The following is an 8,048-nucleotide window of genomic DNA, read 5'->3' as shown; positions in this document are numbered from 1 at the left end:
ACGACATGGCTGGAACTAGAGGGTATTATGCTTAGCGAAATAAGTCAATCGGAGAAAGACAACTATCATATGATCTCCCTGATATGAGGAAGTGGAGATGCAACATGGGGGGTTTGGGAGGTAGGAAAAGAAAAAATGAAAGAAGATGGGATTGGGAGGGAGAAAAACCATAAAAGACTCAATCTCAAAAAACAGACTGAGGGTTGCTGGGGGGAGCGGGGACGGGAGAGGGTGGTGGGGATATGGACATTGGGGAAGATATGTGCTATGATGAGTGCTGTGAAATGTGTAAACCTGGTGATTCACAGACCTGTACCCCTGGGGATAAAAATACATTATATGTTTATTATAAATAAATAAATAAATAAATTAAAAAAAAAAATTATTGATGGGGTGCCTGGGTAGCTCAGTGGGATAAAGCCTCTGCCTTCGACTCAGGTCATGATCCCAGGGTCCTGGGATTGAGCCCCAAATTGGGCTCTCTGCTCAGCAGGGAGCCTGCTTCCTCCTCTCTCTGCCTGCCTCTCTACCTACTTGTGATCTCTGTCTGTCAAATAAATAAATAAAATCTTTATTTTAAAAATTTTTTTTAAATAAAATCTTTTTAAAAAATGATTGACATAGTAAATTTTTTTGTGACATGTATTTTACCACACACACACACACACACACACACACACTATCCTGAAAAAGGGGAGAAAAAAAAGTTATTGACTAAAGCCAACTTTTACGCAATCACCTTGGCAAGTCCTGAAACTAACTGGAAAATAAGGACCCTGAAACAACAAAAGACCCTGCCCCAGAGCAGCAGTGGAGAGTGAGTGTGTAAATGGCTTATCGGAGCAGCAGGGCTTGGCCAGAGAGGAGCTCGCTAGAGCCAAATCAGCACCCTTTCCTGGTCACACTGCTCAGAACTCCCACCATTCATGAGTGAGGACCTGCTGAGCAGGGACCCCCGAATGCTACTGGAGAATATTCATAGTCATGGAGATTTGAGTTTATGTTTGCAGAAGCAATGCCATAACATGGATATGGTTTTCACGTCACAACATGAGGTCATTCATGCTAAAACAAATCCTTTTCCCGACTTCCTATAGTCCTTAAACAGGGGAAAGACCCTTTAGCTGGTTACCTGGGTCAGGTGAACCTTACCTAGTGACCAAAATTGAGATTCTGCTGTTCTGCGTAGGCAAAATCAGGAAAATCAGGCCCCTTTCTCTTAACAGAATTCTGTCTGAATTGGGACGCCTGGGTGCCTCAGTCAGTTAAGTGTCTCACTCTTGAATACAGCTCAGGTCATGGTCTCAGGGTCCTGGGATGGAGCCCCGCATCAGGCTCCATGCTCAGAACAGAGTCTGCTTGGGATTCTCTCTCCCGCTCTTCCTCTACCCCTCCCTGCACTTGCATACTCTCTCTCTAAAATAAATAAGCAAAATCTTTTTTTGTAAAGATTTTATTTATTTGACACAGAGAAAGAGAGATCACATGTAGGCAGAGAGGCAAGCAGAGAGGTAGGGGGAAGCAGGTTCCACACTGAGCAGAGAGCCTGATGCAGGGCTCGATCCCAGGACCCTGAGATCATGACCTGCACTGAAGGCAGAGGCTTAACCCACTGAGCCACCCAGGTGCCCCTAAATAAACAAAATCTTAAAAAGAAAAAAGTATTCTGTCTAAATGAGGCTGATTCTGTGTGGATGTGTGACCCATGGCCATCATCAGGGAGCAATGACATGGTACATGAGAAGAAGGAATGCGTCCACCTCAGACCTGCTGCCATCCCTGTTCCTGAGGTGGGCAGAGCCCAAGAAGGAAAGGGATCTTAGAGAATGGATGCAGTCAGGGGAAAGAGCCAGAATCAAAGGCAGCTGAAAAGTGATTCTCTCTTCTCTGAGGAGAAGAGAGGTCTTTCCTGTTGTTTGCAGAGTTGGCCCTCTGCCCAGACAGGGGGAGTGACCACAAGCATGGTGGGCCTCTTGGATCTAGGGAAAGCCTGGCCACCTGCAACACGCACCAGCCTCACCAGCCAAGGTGTGACAGACCCCTTCAGGGGATGACAACCAAGGGGCCTTATTACAGAGACCGCATGTTAAACATACCAAGTGACATCTCACTTTGCAGAATGTCTTTGTTAGGGTAAAATTTGGCTGTTGTGACAGAGATCCAAAGCATCCCAAATTTTATTTCCACTGTGGGAGAGAAATTGGTAATTATATAGCTCAGTGATGCGAAAGAACAAGGTTGCTCGTGTGCAGAGGCCACTGGCCCAGGGATGGAGGCGTCAGTAGCTTCACACACCTGGAACCCATTTGCACACATCAGGAGGCCCAACAGTGGGAAGCTCTGGCTTTATTACTACAGCTATTGATTTCCCTCTCGGAGAGACAAGTGAGTTGTTATGCTGACTCTGCTTATGAAGCCATGGAGGACCCAGACCCCATCCATGTTGTTGCTCCTCCATCCCCAGCTTGTTGTTCTCATTTGCAAGATCCAAGATGGCACTCCCCACGTCCACCTTCCATCCAGAAAGAGGCTAAAGAGGAAGGGAAGACCCACTCATCCTCTTAAGAATATATATTGGGTGTCTACTGCTGCATAACATATTCTCCCAAAGCTTAGTTGCTCCAAACAATAAAAATTTATCATCTCAGTTTCCATGAGTCAGTAATTCAGAGGTTGCTGTCAAGATGTCAAGGAGGACAGCCAGTCATCTGAGGGCTAGATTGAAGCTTCGAGATGGTCTTCCAAAAGGGCTCACCCATGTGGCTGTCAGCAGGAAGTCTCAGTTCCTTGCCATGTGGGCCTCTCCACTGGGCTTCCTGATTGTCCTCCTTACCTGGCAGTTAGCTTCCCCAGAGTGGTTATTACAAGATAGAGCAAGGAGGAAGCCAACTGCTTCTTCTGTCCTAATTTTGCAGGTCACACACCATGACTTCTGCCACATGCTGTTCGATCGAATCCAGTCACAAAGCACAGCATACACTTCAAGGGAGGGGAGTTAGGCTTCACCTTAATGGAAGAAGGAGCGCCAAAGAATTTGTGGACACATATAAAACTCCACCACAGGACACATCCGGAAAGTTGTCTGTATACTTCTGCCGCTCGTACCCCATTGGCTAGAATTCAGTCACATGACCACACATAGTCCAGAGGGAGTTGGGATGTGTGGTCTCTATTGTAGTGGCGGTACACACAACTAAAAACTGGTGGTCTGTTACTATGGGAAAGAAAAGGGACACAAATTACGTTTCTGACTCAAAAGAAGCAAAAATGCAGATGTGCCAGGTGAAAGAAAGAATCCGGTGGCATGTAATTTACACGTTTTTCATCAATGGTGTCCTTTATGATATTCATGATATATGGATGAGTGAAAATCTCAGGTTGAATAACAGCATGATCTCATTTAAGACGATTTATACACACATATCTCAACGGGTGTGAAGGCAGAGAGGTGACTGGGAAAGGTGTTTGCCTAGTTGATAAGCATGGTTATCTTCAGGTGGTTAAATTATTGCCAACTTTTTTCATACATTTCTATGTAGTTTTTCTATATCATTTACTGTTTTTCCTGAAACAGAAAAAGCTGTAAAAAATATTTCCTCAGTCCTTTCTAATCAACCTACCTGGTCTGGAGGAGGAGGCACAGTGAGGAATTCTGGGTGTCCTGCCGTGAGTCTGTGACCCTGTGAATCTGCCGTGAATCTGGCAGCTCCCAGGCAAGTCAAGTGCAGAACAGGAAGGAGAGTCAGGCGGGGCCGAGAATCTGGTTAGATAGGCTGTGCCAGGAGACACAAGGCATGAAATCACAGCGGAGACCACGGGGCGGGGCCAGGCGCAGGCCACGAATGGTGAGAACGGAAGTCAGAGGCTGGAGAGTCAGGCCAATAGTGGGAGCGACCAAGGTGTGGTACCTGAGGGGATGTGTCTGGGGCTGGATGAAGTGACAGTCCTAGCATCCAGGCTGAGTTCCAACAAGCCCCGGGTCCAGAGGAAAAGGGATTCCAGAAAGCAGTGCTAGGTACCAGTGATGAGAGCCCATGCACATTGAAAAATCCTAGGGGGCCTTCTCGGCAGGAGCAGCCAACTGGACTGTGGTCCCAGGGCAACTGTGAGGCCCCTGGGGAGTGTGCTGCTGCCCCAGCAAGAGAGGCCTCTATGGGGCTGGTGTTGACTGGCCTGCCTCCTGCCTGGGCAAGAATGGATGAATGGGTTAATCTTGCCTGCCAGCTCTGATCTGTGACTGGAAGCTCCCTGGCTTGCCCGGCTGAGAAAGATTCTAAGACAGAGTCTGGACCTCAGTGAAATCACTGAAGGGACTGATTAGTGATGTCTACCAAGGCACAGCAGAGCGTGTTGTGGGCTGAGTGCCAGTATTCCGACCTATCCTTTTCCACCGAGGATTTCCCATTCACCTCTTCCCTGCCTCACTCTCCTGCCTCCCATGTAGAGAAAAATTACCCATAATCCCTCTCCTTTTCATTTGGGCTAATTCACTGCTAGAGTTTCTACATAGAGAGAGCCTTTTTATTTAACTGTCATCAAAAAGTACATCCCTAAGGGCACCTAGGTGGTTCAGTTGGTTAAGCATCTACCTTCCGCTCAGGTCATGATCTCAGGGTCCCAGGATGCAGCCCCCTGTCAGGGTCCCTGCTCAGTGGGGATGCTGCTTCTTCCTCTCTCTCTGCTGCTACCCCTGCTTGTGCTCATGTTCTCTCTCTCTCTCTCTCTCTCTGTGTCAAATAAATAAATAAGATCTTTTTTTTTTAAAAGTACATCCCAATTGTAAATGCTTTTTCTACTTGGCATGACAGCACAAGGACTTTCCTATGATTGTTTTTAGTCTTTTTTGAAGTAACAACAGTACATTGTAGAAAATATGGAGAACAAGCCAGAAAAAAAAAAAAAAACAATCTGTAAAACATCTTTAATTCTAAAACTCCCAGGGCATCCCTGTGGCAAGCCAGGGGGATACTCACTCTAGCATAACAGCTCTAGAACCTTCCTAAGTATCAGAATTATCTGGGATTTGTTGTTGTTGTTCTTAAGAAATGAAGATTCCCTCTAAAAACTCATTAGAAAAGTAAGCCGTTCTCCCACCCCACCCCCAACCAACACTAAAAAGTGAATAATGGCTATGAGGAAGACAGAAGAAATAAGAATTATTCAAGTAGTCAATAAATAAGAAACACAGCATTCTCTATTAGTTAGGAAAATGAAAATTAAAACAATAAGATGCCTTCCCCCTCATTAACACATTGGCAAGAATTCAAGTGTCATATGACATCCAGCGCAGGCAGGGAAATGGGCATGACTTGCTACAACCCCTTGGGAAAATAATCTAAAATTGTTTATTAAAATTAAAAATACTCTACACTGTGTGCATTTGACATAGCAACCTCACTTCCAGGATTTATTCTGCAGAAATAAAAAGCTCAGAATGTGAAGCTATATGTGCAGGGATATTGGCTAGAGCTCCCAAGTCATTTGTTCAACAAATATTTGTTGTTCTACTACTATGTGCCTGGCACTGTTCTAGATGCTAGGGATACATTGAATGAAACAAACAAAAATCCCTGATCCCATGGAGCTAACCTTTCAGAGGGAGGAAAAAAAAAATCAATAAGCAAACAGATACATTTATAAAACATAACATGTCAGTCAGTGAAGAGTCTGGGGAGTAAAATAAAACAGGGAAGAAGACAGAGAATGCCAGGGGCAGTGCAGTGAGGGAGCATTGCAGTTTAAAACAGAGTAATCGGGGAAGGCCTCACGGAGTAGGTGGCATCTGATCAAAGAACTGAAGAAGGTGATACCGGTCATGGGGATATTCTGGAGTAGAGCATTCCAGGTTGGGGAACAGCTGGTGCAAAGGCCCAGAGGCGGGCTGGGCTGGTTTGGTGAGGTCAGGTTGGTAACCGGGACAGGTGGCGCAGGCTTTGGAGGTCACCGTAAGAACCTGGTTTTACTTCCAGGTGGGATGTAGCCATCTCTGGGAGGCACATACGAATTTGGAAGTCAAGGAGTGGCCTGCAAAGGGTGTGCTCCCTGGAGTGAGGAAGGGGAGAGAATGACAGGCCTGAGTACCGAACCCCAGGGCAGCCAACAAGCAAAAGAGGCTGAGAAGAAGCAGCCAGAGAGGTAGGGGGCAGCCCCAAGGGACCTCACCGACCGTGTGGACTGGTCCGCTCTGGTGCGGACTGAGGATCGACTCCGGACTTAGCATCATGAACATCCTGAGTGAGAATGACGGGAAGATGTGGCTTTAGGGGAGGACTTTGGTCACTGAGGATGGGCGCTTCCTTGTATGGGCCCCTCAGGGAGGGAAACAGAAAGAACCCACGAGAGCAAGAAGGAGCAAGAGGACGGCAGCAGCTGACAGACCCTGCCAGTAGCCAGGGGCAGCTGGGCTTCTGCAGGCAACAGTGGGCCACTCTGCTGTGTCCCTGAGCAATTGCCTGGTGGCTGCCTATCACCCAGCAGATCTCTGTGTTAATGGAGTCTCATCTAGAGCAGGCCTGTGTCTGCCAAGATGGTCCACACCCTGCCTCTGAAAAAGCGTCCAGGCAGCAGGGGCAGGCACTGGCTCCTCGGGAAAGTGCTCAGGCCCAGGGGAGGAAATGAGCCCCTGACTGAGGACTGAGGACCGGGCCAAAGGAAGGCTGCAGCCCTGGGAGGGGCCCAGAGGGCTAGGGGACAGGACAGGCCAGCCGAGGCCAGTCCTGAATGAGAAAAGCAGATGGAATGAAATGCCTCTTCCTTCCTACAGTGGGTGATGCCTGGTGGGGCAGGCAGGCTTAAATTGCTGAATTTGGAATAGAACTTCAGTAGATTCTTTTTTTAAAAAATATAAGTAGATTTTTAACTCAGCCTGGTGTTGACTATGATCTTCTAGGGCGATAGAATTATGTAGCTGGAAGGAGCGTCAGTCATCATGTCCAACCACATATTTTGTGGATGGAAACTGAGGCTCAGAGAGGGGAGTGATTTGCCCCGGGTCACACAGGAGTGAGCAGCAGGGCCGAGCAACAGAGTCAGAGCCTCTGCACCTGGGACAACCTGCATGCCAGGAGGTCTCTGGGGTGGGTACACAAGGGACCTTAGAGACCACAGAGCCACTGGCTACTTGTACTCAAGAGAGGTGACCCATGGCGTTGAAGCTGCCTTGGAACCCATACCTAGAGCAAACCAGGCTGGGAAGGGGGGCAAACAGGAGCCAGGAGAGGCAAAAGGGGCTTCTCCAGAAGACAGAGAAGAACCAAGAGAGGCAGGCCTCTTCTGGCAGGGCTGGGCTCTGGGAGCAGGGGAGAAGACATCCTGAGAACAGACTGGCCCAGGTGAGAGAGGGAGACGGCAAGTCTGTGATGAGGCAGGGCCTCAGGTGGGCTCAGGACCCGGGAGGCAGGTGCACACAGGCCCTGGTAAGGATGAACACACACTCCTGGCTCGTCCTGAGGCTGAGGGAAGTTCCCTCCAATCCTCTGAACGGCTTTGGGCTGGAGCAGCTCAGTAGTCACCGATTCCCTCACTGCACGGTCCCTGTGGCTCATGCTTCTTACTCATTTCACACCGGGGAACACTCATTTAACTGATACTCTTCTCCCTCACCTGAATCTCTGCTTGGCCCTGCGGGACATCCGGCAGGCTGGAGTGGGATGGGCAGGACCCTCGGGGCTCCCCCTGCAGCCCCTCACCAGGGCAGAGAACCCCAAGGAGCCCTCCCATCCCAGAGCGGCAGTGCTTTCTAGCAAGGTCTCGGGTCCTGAGGGCCCTTCTGCCCTGGAGAGACAGCTGGACCCCCTCCCCGACCTCCCAGAGCTCACGAGCCCACGATCGAGCCAGGAAGATAGAGGGAGAGACAAGCAACAGTGTCATGAGGGGAAAGGAGGTGTCCTGGGAGGCCCGAGCCATATGGCGTTTGGACCAAGGGTGAAGGACCTTCAGTTGAGGGGGCGGGACTGGGGGCTGGGGAGGTGAGTACCCAGATTAGCAAGATGGCTGCTCGTTCACTTGTGATTTCTCTAAAGATGCTGTTTTTCTTTGTGATCTGTTTC

Source organism: Mustela erminea, chromosome 7 (genome assembly GCF_009829155.1).
Source record: "Mustela erminea isolate mMusErm1 chromosome 7, mMusErm1.Pri, whole genome shotgun sequence".
NCBI lineage: Eukaryota > Metazoa > Chordata > Mammalia > Carnivora > Mustelidae > Mustela > Mustela erminea.
The sequence above is the reverse complement of the archived record's forward strand: the minus strand, read 5'-3'. Positions refer to the sequence as shown.